The sequence below is a fragment of the Anser anser genome (genome assembly GCF_964211835.1).
Source record: "Anser anser genome assembly, chromosome: 1".
Classification (NCBI taxonomy): Eukaryota; Metazoa; Chordata; class Aves; order Anseriformes; family Anatidae; genus Anser; species Anser anser.
In genome coordinates this window covers 198,852,782-198,864,889 of record NC_139720.1, presented here as the reverse complement: position 1 = coordinate 198,864,889, position 12,108 = coordinate 198,852,782, and the positions used below count along the sequence as shown (strand labels likewise).

The window sequence follows — 12,108 nt, the reverse complement described above, 5'->3', positions numbered from 1 at the left end:
AGACACCATACAGCTAGGTAACTGCTGAACACCCTCCAGGGACACGCAAACGAGAATAAGAAATATGCTGTAAGTCCTGAGGTCAAATACTTTACCTAAGAAGTACATTAATCCCTTAGAGAAGTTCTGCTTTGAGAGTTTAATTTCTCTTAGGCAAAGAAACAAGAAAAACAAAAAGCAGCAAAAGCCATCCAAACCTATGAATTCACTGACATAAATACTGGTATGGGGGTATAATATAGTGCTTGATAATAATGTATTAATACTTAGCAGCCTGTTGTGCTGTATTTTTTACAAATTCAGAGTAACTCCTGCAAGCAATGTATCAACCAAAAATCAGTAGTCAGCAGAAAAGGACACAGACATGATATAATGTCTCATGAGTAGCATCAGAGCAAACCAGCTGCCTAATATAGTAGAGAATGGCTGTTACTCAGGGTCATCAGGTCTGGTCTGGACTGGTCACAACGGTTACGTTAATTATGCAAATTACAAGAATCATAGAATATCTGGAGCTGGAAGGAACCCACAAAGATCATCAAGTCCAACTCCTGGCTCCACACAGGACCACCTAAAAGTCAGATCATATGTCTGAGGGTGTTGTCCAAACACTTCTTCAACTCTGTCTGGCAAGCTCCATGCTGTGACTACCTCCCTGGGGAGCCAGTTCCAGTGCCCAACCATCCTCTCAGTGAACCTTTTCCTAATATCCAACTTGAACTTCCATGTCACAGCTTCATGGCATTCCCTTGGCATATAGATTTTACATGTGTCCCAGCCAGACAGCCAACCAGCCCTTCCTATTTATCAATACTATTTCTATCAAATTATTGTTTGATTACATTGAGTTATTTGAAAATTGAAATAATACATGCTGACTTTAAGGTCTTTGATAAGAGTTAAATTTCAGACAGTCTCCTACGGTATTATCCTGGAGAAGCTGGCAGCCCATGGCTTGGACAGGTACATTCTTTGCTGGGTTAAGCAAAAAGCTGGCTGGATGGCTGGGCCCAGAGAGTAGTGGTGAACAGAGTGAAATCCAGCTGGCGAGTGGTATTCCTCAGGGGCTGGTGTTGGGGCCAATCCTCTTTAATATCTCTATTGATGATTTGGATGAGGGAATTGAGTGCACCCTCAGTAAGTTTGCGGACAACATCAAGTTGGGGGGAAGTGTCGATCTGCTGGAGGGTAAGAACGCCCTCTAGCGGGACCTGGACAGGATGGGTCAATGGGCAGAGGTCAGTGGAATTAGGTTCAATATGGCTAAGTGCTGGGTCCTGCATTTTAGCCACAACAACCCATGCAGCACGTGGGGGAGAGTGACTGGAAAGCTGTGCAGAGGAAAAGGATATGGGGGTGCTGACTGATGCTCACCTGAGCATGAGCTAGCAGTGTGCCCAGGTGGCCAAAAAGGCCAATGGCATCCTGGCTTGTATCAGGAATAGTGTCGCAAGCGGGACCAGGGAGGTGATCATTCCCCTGTACTCTGGTCTGGTGAGGCTGCACCTCGAGGACTGTGGTCAGTTTTGGGCTTCTCACTACAAGAAGGACATCTAGGCCCTGGAACATGTCCAGAGAAGGGCTACAAAGCTGGTGAAGGGCCTGGAACACAAGTCCTATGAGGAGTGGCTGAGGGAACTGAGGTTGTTTAGTCTGGAGAAGAGCAGGCTCGGGGCAGACCTTATTGCTCCCTGCAACTACCTGGAAGGAAGGTGTGGGGATCTGGGGGTTGGCTTCTTCTCACAGGTGATAGGACTAGAGGGAGTGGCCTCAAGTTGTGCCAGGGGAGGTTTAGGTTGGAAATCAGGAGAAATTTCTTCTCTGAAAGAATAGTCAGGCATTGGAACAGGAATTGGCTCAGGGAAGTGGTGGTATCACCGTCCCTGGGGGTGTTCAAGGAAAGTTTGGACCTAGCGCTTAGGGACATGGTTTAATGGGTGACGTTGGTGATAGGGTGATGGTTGGCCCAGATGATCTTGAGGGTCTTTTCCAACCTACAGAATTCTACGATTCTGTGATTCTGACAAAGTAACTACGCACCCCAACTACTTTGGTGCATGTGATATTTGAATAGAGTTAGGCTGATATTTTGGCTAATCATGTTCATAAAATCTTAAGTTTGACTGACAGTCTTTAATGACAGTATTTAATTGTACATATGTATGATTTTGCTTTCTTCTGAAATACTTTTGGCTGTTTGGTTAGCGATAGCTGAGAGGGAAATCCTTCATCTGGTTTGACATAATTCTACCTGCAGAGCATGATAAATTATGTTATTAGTATCAAATCAGTGTTAACCACTGTCGGAAGCAAGGGAAAAAAAGTGTTTTAAAGTTTTAATTTTTAAGATTTTAAATTATTAAAGGTCTTTTCATACATTGACTGCCTTAATTTACATGAAAAATGTGAAGACTTCTATCGCTTACTTCAATTTACTGCATTCATTTAATTCAAATTGCATATAAGGCAGTTTAACCAAACTAAGCAATCTTCAGAACAATTATAATTCTAAATATATACTATTTAATTGTTACGTGAAGAGAGTCACACATAAGAGGGGATACTACTGCCTAAGTAAAATCTTTGGAATGAAAGGGATAGATGACTTTTTCAGCAGCAAAATGGTTTTATCCACAATATTTTGTCCATGACTTGTAAACTGCTTTCAGATAACAGTTTCACCTTGGACTTTCAAAATACAGTTCATCTGTCTTTAGCTGGTGATAGGAAAAAAAGAGGATTTGGTGTACTAAAAGATCCTGAAGTTTTGCAACAAGCAAGCAGAAGGATTTGTAGGTTTAGATCCCCAAAGCACCTACAGCATTCTCACAAACTATAATTCAGATCTGTACAGAAAAAAAAAAAAAAAAAAAAGTCCTTAGACTGTCCTTTTACAGGAAGCTTGCAGAGAATAAAGAAGTTCTGTATTTTGATGCTAGCTTTTAAATTTCTGTGAAGAACATCACGTGAGTGTGAGAATATACAAATAATTTCAGAATTCACTGAGTGTATGAGAAACCAGGCTACGTCACGAAATCTTTGTATGTAAACAGGTATCGAAAAGAATCTAGAATCCTGCAATTCCCAATTAGTGGCATTATCATGGCATTATCTCTTGCTTTCTTTCCTCTGTTTGAAGAATTTTCAGTTAAAAAAATGAAGGAACTGGTCTGGAGAACAGTATGGGCCTTATGTTTAGGCTGCCTTGCCAAACAGGAGGGTAAATTTCAGGACTTGAATATTGTGGCTTAACCCAGCAGGCAGCTCAGCACCACACAGACGTTCGCTCACCCTTTCCTCCAGCCAGTGGGATGGGGGTGAGAATTGGGAAAGAAAAGTAAAAGCTTATGGGTTGAGATAAAGACAGTTTAAATAGACAGAAAAGAAAGATAAATAATAATAATAATAATTATTATTATTATTATATGACAAACCAAGTTATGCACAATGCAATTGCTCACCACCCACTGACAGATACCCAGCCTCTCCCTGAGCAGTGGTCCCCACTCCACTTTGACCAGCCACACCATATTAATTGTTCCTTATGATGTCAGATGGTATGCAATATCCCTTTGGCCAGTCTGGGTAAGCTGTCCTGGTTTTGTCCCATCCAAGCCCCTTGTGCACCCCCAGCCTGTTCACTGGCAGGGCAGGATGAGAAGCTGAAAAGTCCTTAACTTTGTGCAAGCACTGCTCTGCAAAAATTAAAACATCAGCATATTATCAACATTATTCTCATGCTAAATCCAAAACACAGCACCATACCAGCTACTTGGAGCAAAATTAACTCAATCCTAGCCAAAACCAGAACAAAAATGAATCAAAAAAACAGGGAATTTGAAATTGTTTGTCATATTCATGTGTAGTTTTGGCTTCTCTGATATTCTATATTTCAACCCCAAAATATCACTTACCTAAATTTTTTTATTAAAGCATGTTACCAGCTCTGTGTTTTTCTTTACATCAATACATCATTGAAAGGTAATGCAGTTGTCCTGGTTCCAGTCAGGACAGAGTTAAGTAGCTCATAGTAGCTGGTAGGGTGCTATGTTTTGGATTAGGATGAGAAGAGCGCTGATAACATGCTGATGTTTTAATTGTTGCAGAGCAGTGTTTACACCAGGCCAAGGACTTTTCGGCTTCTTGCTCTGTCCTGCCAGCGAGCAGGCTGGGGGTGCAGCAGGAGCTGGGAGGGGACAGACCCAGGACAGCTGACCCAAACTGGCCAAAGGGGTATTCCATACCATCTGACGTCATGCTAAACAATATATAGGGGTGGCTGGCCGGGGTGGGGGGCCGGCTGCTCGGGAATAGGCTGGGCATCGGTCAGCGGGTGGTGAGCAATTGCATTGTGCATCACTTGTTTTCTTACACATTATCACTATTATTATTATTATTGTTATTATTATTTTCCTGTCTTAATAAACTGTCTTTATCTCAACTCACAGGCTTCACTTTCCCGTTTCTCTCCCCCATCCCAGAGAGGGAGGGGGGAGGGTGAGCGAACGGCTGTGTGGTGTTTAGCTGCCAGCCGGGTTAAACCACAACAGCAGTACTTTATTTAATCATGTTATCCATTGTCCTTTCTGTGTCAGCCTACTAGCCACTGATGCTGTTCAGAAAGCTGAGTCCACAGAACACACACCTGCATCATTCTCACTGTAGATCTGCTGTGCCAGTTGTTCTCCTGTCCTGGGATTAAATATCCAATGCTACATTACTTTACTAAAAGCTGAGGTGACAAAGCATGCACCTGTATTACTGTTCACTCCATCTGTCCTGTTACTTTCCTCTTTTCTCACAACAGAGCATCCACCATTAGTGAAAGTAGTCTGCTTACACACTGCTTTAAATGTTATGTTTAGTTCACAAGGAAAGCTTAAGTACTCAAAGACAGTCAGTCCAAATAGCTGTTATTACAAGTTATTGTTGCATCATAAACAATTTTATACTTGATCCTACTCTTTCAGATCATGAAAGAATTTTCCATTGATCTCAGTGTGGGATGACTTTGGATGTGCCAGCAAAAGTAACAGATTTTATTTTAAAAAGAAGAAAAAATAATAATAATCTAACCATATGAAGTAGTATAATTGTTTTTCTCCAGTACTCTGAATCAACTTGATTAAAAATAAAAAATAAAAAATAAAAAAATGGTGGAATAACTGCTTAAGTAAGATGCATAGGCAATTTTATCAGTGGCTGTAATGGAACAGTAAATGGGTGCAGTACTTACCTCATTAAAAGCCTGACTAATGTTGCAAACAATATAGAGTTAAATACTGTGATAAAATAATTCAGGCTCGAAGCGACATTTTCAACATGTAGTTCCTTAAAGCACACAGCAGGTCTCATTTCTTCATCAGTACAAAATCTATAAGATGTGTTGCTCCAGTCTGACCAAGCACAACCTCTCCTCACAGGGCTGATACTGAAGCTTCCACCATCTCAGTGGCCTCCCCTGAACTCCCTCCCATTGGTCACTCTTTCTTGTACTACAGGGCACAAAACTGAATGCAGTATCTAGATGAGCTCTTGCAAGCACCATGTAGAGGGTGGAAGTCACTTCTCTGGGTCTCCTGGCTTTGCCTGGGTCCCTGGGTCTTCTGGCTTTGCCTATGTTCCCACAGCCCAGGTTGCTTTTGGGTTCCTTACTGCACAGTGTGGGCTCATGTCTACCCAAGTGCTTTTATTGCAGAGCTGCTCCTCAGCCTGCAGGTTTCCATCAGAAGCATTTGTAAAAAAAACATAGCAGTGGAAATTAAAAAACCAACCAACCAACCAAAGAAACCCTGATATGTGAATGACAATGTGAAGACATAAATTGTCTTCACATTGAAGAGGTAAAGGCAACCAAGTTCAAATAATAAACTAATAGGACACTCCTATAAAAACAACAACAACAACAACAGCAAACATATATATATATATAACAAATGTGATAAATGAAAGCAATATATGATCTTGCATATTCTGAAGTGGCTCTAGCCTCAGACCATTCTTCTAACAACATTGAACTTAAATGTTAGTCTTGCAGTTTATGCAAGTTATGGCAGTGTGCAAACACCGAATTACATGACTCAGTTTAATACACGGTTAAGTAATGTAAGTGTGTGCATGCTCAGCCCAATATGACCTAAATGTGTTAAGAAGATATGCAGGAACAGTAAATTACATTCAGCAAGGTTTAATAATATTTTGTGCACTGAGATGTCATCCATTTCCATGTCATCCTGTGTCATCTTTGCTGCACTCCAGCTTTCAAAGGCTTCTGTTGTTCCTGCTAAGTCAAAAAAGTCAGCATCTTCTTTCTCTCTGTGTTACCACTACCACTCAGAATAATATTTTTTCTTCAAACTGGCCTTTGAATTTTGTGCATTTGTAAAATAAACCTTTCCAAAAAGGTACATTGGTAGGATACAAGTGATCTGTAATTCAGAAGAACCTCTCAGAACACAAACCTCTGTGTCTAAGCGCACATCTGTTTTGGCAAACGCTATAGAATTTCAGTTTGACTTAACTAAAAGAGAGTTGCCTTCACTGACAGCATGATATATTTTAAAAATAGATTCACTTATTTTTCTGGAATATCTTTTTTTTTTTTTTCTCCCCAGACAGATTAATAAATTTTCCAGTTTTGATCAGAAATTACTGTTATACTCTTTGTGAAGGGATGTTACAGTCACCACCTGTAGCAGCTCTCCTGCCTGGCTCCTGGAGCCCAGCCTCCTTTCTCCTGCTTGGTTGGTCAGCAAAGATCACAAATAAAAGCATACACATGACAATCTGCAGGTTAACAAACACACATTTGCAGATCCCAAATACTGGCACAGCCCTTCTGTCTATCCAGTACCTCTGCTTGTATTCTGAGCCCCAGCAGGTCTCCTCCTCACCTGCTAGATTTGTTAACCTCAATGAAGCAGATACTCTTAATTTCCATATATCACTCTGTATTTTGCTATAAACATTAATACATGATTTGGTTTTACATATATTATATACACATTAATCAGAGTAGTATGAAGCAACACAGCTTATAGATTTTGTACTGATGAAGAAATGAGACCTGGTGTGTGCTTTAAGGAACTACATGTTGAAAATGTTATACTATAGACATTTTTGTATCCCAAAAGACCATCTTTAAATATTTTTCTATTTACATTTTTCTTGGTCTTTTAAGACCTGTCAAAATGATGTAATAGAGCATTAGTCTTGCTGTTGCATTGGCTTTAATAAAATTCATATTACACACTAAGCTCTCCTTTTGTTTTTTAAAATAACACAAAGTTTACCAAAAATATTTCATCAAGTTATCCCCACGCATCATCAAGTTATCCCCACGCATTTTATTTTTTTCTATTGTTTTATATATTATGTCAGTTATTACTGGTTTCTGTTACCATCCTAATGCTATATTGTCTGGAAGCATCCAGAAATGGAGAACATATTTTTATCTAAAACAGTCTGCTCTGAAGTCTTTTTGAATCTGAAGAAGAGGGAATTTCAAACCTAAATTCCTTTTACTATCATGCCTAAAAGCATATAATCAGAGCTCCATAAACTTGTCACTTGCATGAATATCTTTACTAATTAAACATGATCTGATGATAGTTTCTAAAGAATGAAGAACTCAAAATATTATAAAATTAATTTGATAAACATAATCTTAACTTAGATACCATCTATAAACACAATTAAAGTTTTTTTTAAAAAATGGGCAGAACTCATATTTTGCATCTGATTTCAGAATTAGACATATTATATGGGATTTATTTTACTCATCTTTAGGTTTCCACTTCAGAGCTAGTCACTTCCAGTGCTGCTCATAATCTTTGGAAAGAAAAGCACTTTACATATACAATTCATCCACTTTGGTGGGAGATTAATTATGCTCTTCATTTGAGATTTATTTATTTTTCTTCACTCACTACAAAATGACACTGAATGACTTGCATAATGTAGGCACCTGCATTTGGTTGTGTAAATCCCATCCTATTACTTTCTTACCATAGGAGTGATGTGTTGTCAGTTCAAGTGTTTTTTATATTAAGAAATGCACTATTTATCATAAAATGTAGTTTTCTGAATTCCACACTTATCTATAATTCCCACATTGCAGGTAGCATTTACAGTTCCCTCAAAACTAAATAGAGATATGAAGATGCATTTGAGAGTAGAATTTTGGTCAAAGAAAATCATAATGCAATGCACTTTGTCACTTCCATTTTTGGAGCTCTTTAATGTATTTAAAATTAAAATAGCTAATTAATTTTTTTTTGTTTTGTTTTTATTTATTTGATCGGCTAGTTTTAGTCATTTGCTTTCCAGCTATGACTGTAACAAAGCCTCATGGTATAAGACAGTTTCAGTAACATGTTTTCTTCTTCTACCCTGTTTTGTTTTTTTTTTTTTTCAATATGAAGTTTAAATATTCTGTGCATTGTTCTTGTATTTGTAGAAATTAGACGGAATTTACTGATACCAGATCAGCCACAATGCATAAGAACCCCCCCAAATATGTCCACTGTCTATTGTATGTGGAAACATTTCTGATCCAGAAACATCATGTTTATTTTCAAACTGTAATGTGCTAGTGAGTTACACCACTGCAGTAACAGTCTTGAACAAAAGATGAAATAGCTCTATATTTTGATTTCTGAGTATTATTGTTATAATTTCATTTATACATGTGCATTTGTATGCAAAATTTTTAACAGATTTAACAAATAACAATACTTGAATTGAAGAGCCACACATTCAGTTCATCATAGCTACTTGTGGAAGGAAATGAACTAAGTTATAAGATACAGGGTTTTATTTTACCCCATTTGGTGTTTCTAAATGCTTTCTAGAATAGTAATTCTATAAAGATTATTGTATTTGAAGGTGATAAATTTTAAGGTCAAATCTGGGACATACGTAAATGGAAGGAAGACTAAAATGAAAAAGAAAAATATTTTCAGCCTAGACTAGGAGAAAAAATTACTTTTAGAAAAGTGGCAGTATGCCAGCTTCACTGATAGTAGTTGATAATTACCTTCAACAGCAGGCCACACACCTGTTTCAGGAGGTATAAGGGTGTAAATCATTAACCCCTGAAGTCCCAAGATTTTATTTTTAATTTTCCTATTTGGACCCCTAAACTCAGCATCATAGGGACAGATGGTTGAGCATGACTACTGTTTACCAGAGCAGAGCTCTCCAATTTTTTTGCAAGTGAGGGGAAAGCATTGCACTGTGGGATAAGGCCAGACTCTTCCCATAAGGTCATAAATTATTTTCATGCCTGTAATAATTTTGCTGATCAGGACTTTAAAGCTGATGCATACTCCCATAACAAAACCCACCATAACCCTTACTATCTGTGGAATATATATACATTGATTCAAAAAAAAAACAAACAAACAAACAAAAAAAAACCTTGTAATATGGGTGGTAAAGATTGCCATAAAGATTTGTGAAGCTAAAAATGGAGAAATAGATATTTAAGAATTCTATTTATGGATGTAATCAAAAGGTTATATTTCACTCAGTGTTTAAACTGGTCTCAGTAGAGCCCAAAACAGTCTAAAAACAACATTGGTCTTTCTGTGACATTTGGTTTGTGGAGTAAACATACATTTAATCTCAATGTGCGAGACATGCTTTATTTGTTTTTCCTTGGAGACTAATGTAGGTTAACACATCTTCTTGTGAAAAATTTGAAGATTACACCAGAATTACAAATGATAAAGCTGAAGCATAGAGGGACTAATAGATTTTCCCGCCTCTAAAATTAGCCATATAACCTAGTCATTATTTCAATATTCAGTGCTGTTCAGAGAGTGCATTTAAACACTTTTTTATAGAAACTGCTGGTGCTGAACAGAAAGGAAGGAAGGAAGGAAGGAAGGAAGGAAGGAAGGAAGGAAGGAAGGAAGGAAGGAAGGGAAAGAAAAAGAAAGAAAAAGAAAGAAAAAGAAAGAAAGAGAAAATAAAGAAAAAGAAAGAAAAAGAAGAAAGAAAAAGAAAGAAAGAAAGAAAGAAAGAAAGAAAGAAAGAAAGAAAGAAAGAAAGAAAGAAAGAAAGAAAGAGAAAGAGAGAGAAAGAAAAAGAAAGAAAGAAAGAAAGAAAGAAAGAAAGAAAGAAAGAGAAAGAAAGAAAGAAAGAAAGAAAGAAAGAAAGAAAGAAAGAAAGAAAGAAAGAAAGAAAGAAAGAAAGAAAGAAAGAAAGAAAGAAAGAAAGAAAGAAAAAGAAAGAAAGAAAGAAAGAAAGAAAGAAAGAACATTTCTGCAGGGCAAAGCTAAGACACCAAGCACAGTATTTTTATAATAGCAGTAGGTAATTCTTAAGAAAAAGGGCACCTAATATTTCAGTAGCACAGTGAAACATACTGTGCGTTCTTCTTTTTAAGTTTCTCTTCAAAGTGATGTTACAGCCTTTTATGTTGTTTCTTGACCATATTGAGATGTTCATTAATACTGAACTAGCATTTTCCCCACTTCTCCTTAATCCTCTCCGTCCCTCCCCCATCCACCTCCCCTCAAAAATTAAAAAAATAAATAAATAAAAATAAATAAATAATGGATTAAAAAATAATAATAAAAAAAGGAAAACTATAGAAGGAAGACTAATGTAATGTGACTAGTCATGGAATCTTTGAAACAGGTTTTGTTTCTGAAAGGTACATTATTTTATTTCTTTCTTAGTTGTTTGATTGGTGTTGGGTTTTGCTCCTTTCTCAAGTTTTTTTTTCAATAGTGACTAAAAATATGGACATTTTGTCCCTGGATATTCAAACCACTGAACACATAATTGAGAAGTGCATGAATTTTTCAAAGACCATTTATGCTGCTTCATCTCTAAAATGAGTCCACTGAAGTTTACCCATCTGGCCAACTGTCTAGAGTTTGAGGAAAAGGGAGCAAATACTTAGGTAAGAACACAGTACGCTTGGAGTTAAGCATCTTTTATTTTTTATTAAGCAGTCCAGGTTAGTGTGTCTTTGTAAATCAGAATGTTGTTTCATGCATATCATTAAGAGAATGCAGCACATAGTGATGCTAACTTAATATGACATAGATACTTGAATTATTCAAAAAATAATTCATTATTCAAATTTAAAAATTATATTGAAAAATTGAAGGCCAGTTATAAGGGTAATTTCAAAGAATCAACACCTTATATACACACATTCTTAAAATTACTACCTTTAAATATACAAGGATATTTGTTGACTGAATAAATTTTAGATGTTAAGTTATTGATTCTCATAAATACTGGTAATAGACATCTGAATAAATGTTTAACCATGGTTCTACACAGTGTAACATCTCAAATAATTAGAATGACATTAGGCTGATAGAAAAAAAAAAAAAAAAAGTCTTTCTGATGGCAACTGTAAGTCTACATGTGAAATAATATGGATTTCAAGCAAATAACCTTGAAAAAATTTACATGACTTAAAAATGTAGTTGCCACTGTTACATTCTCTAAAGTTCAAAATAACTGCGTTTGTTTTACAATTGACAGTATTTGAAAAAAAATGCATGAAGTAATAAAGTTGAGTCTCATATACAGTGTGAACTCAGGTTTAATGCACTTTCTAAATTGCTATTCATCACTGAATTCCTCAAAATATTTATAGATATCTATGTTCCAATGATAACAAAATAATAGGAAAAAATATCTATTTTATAAATGCATCTGCACAACTCCAGGTTGCATAGTTTGCATAATACATAGTGCAAGAACTGCTCAAACTTTTCAGTGCAAATATAATGACAATGATTCAAGTGATGGCTTCAAAAGACCTTTTTTTTTTTTTTTTTTTTAATGTGACCAAATTCAATAAGCAACATGTTGAACATAATGAAACCTAACTTTATCTATATGAGATATTATTCTGGACTCATTGAACACCGTGCTCTTGGTCATATAAAACTCATATTTCTTACACTTCACCTGTCCTGCACACAGGAAAGAATGCGTATTCAGCTTGAAATTATTATTTCTCTACTGTGTAAAATGTGCAGCCTAAACATTCATATAGTCTCGAGGTCTGCGTTTGAGCTGTAAGGATGACAATGACTTCCTCCTTTCCTCTGCCTACCACAATGACACTAACAT

At 36.8% G+C, this 12,108-nt stretch overlaps 1 protein-coding gene across 4 annotated transcripts in view; it reads left to right on the top strand.

The window, feature by feature from the left end:
* Positions 1-12,108, top strand: part of CNTN5 (contactin 5) — a 677,796-nt gene that overhangs the window by 357,224 nt on the left and 308,464 nt on the right. The gene's annotated exons all lie outside the window — the stretch shown is intronic.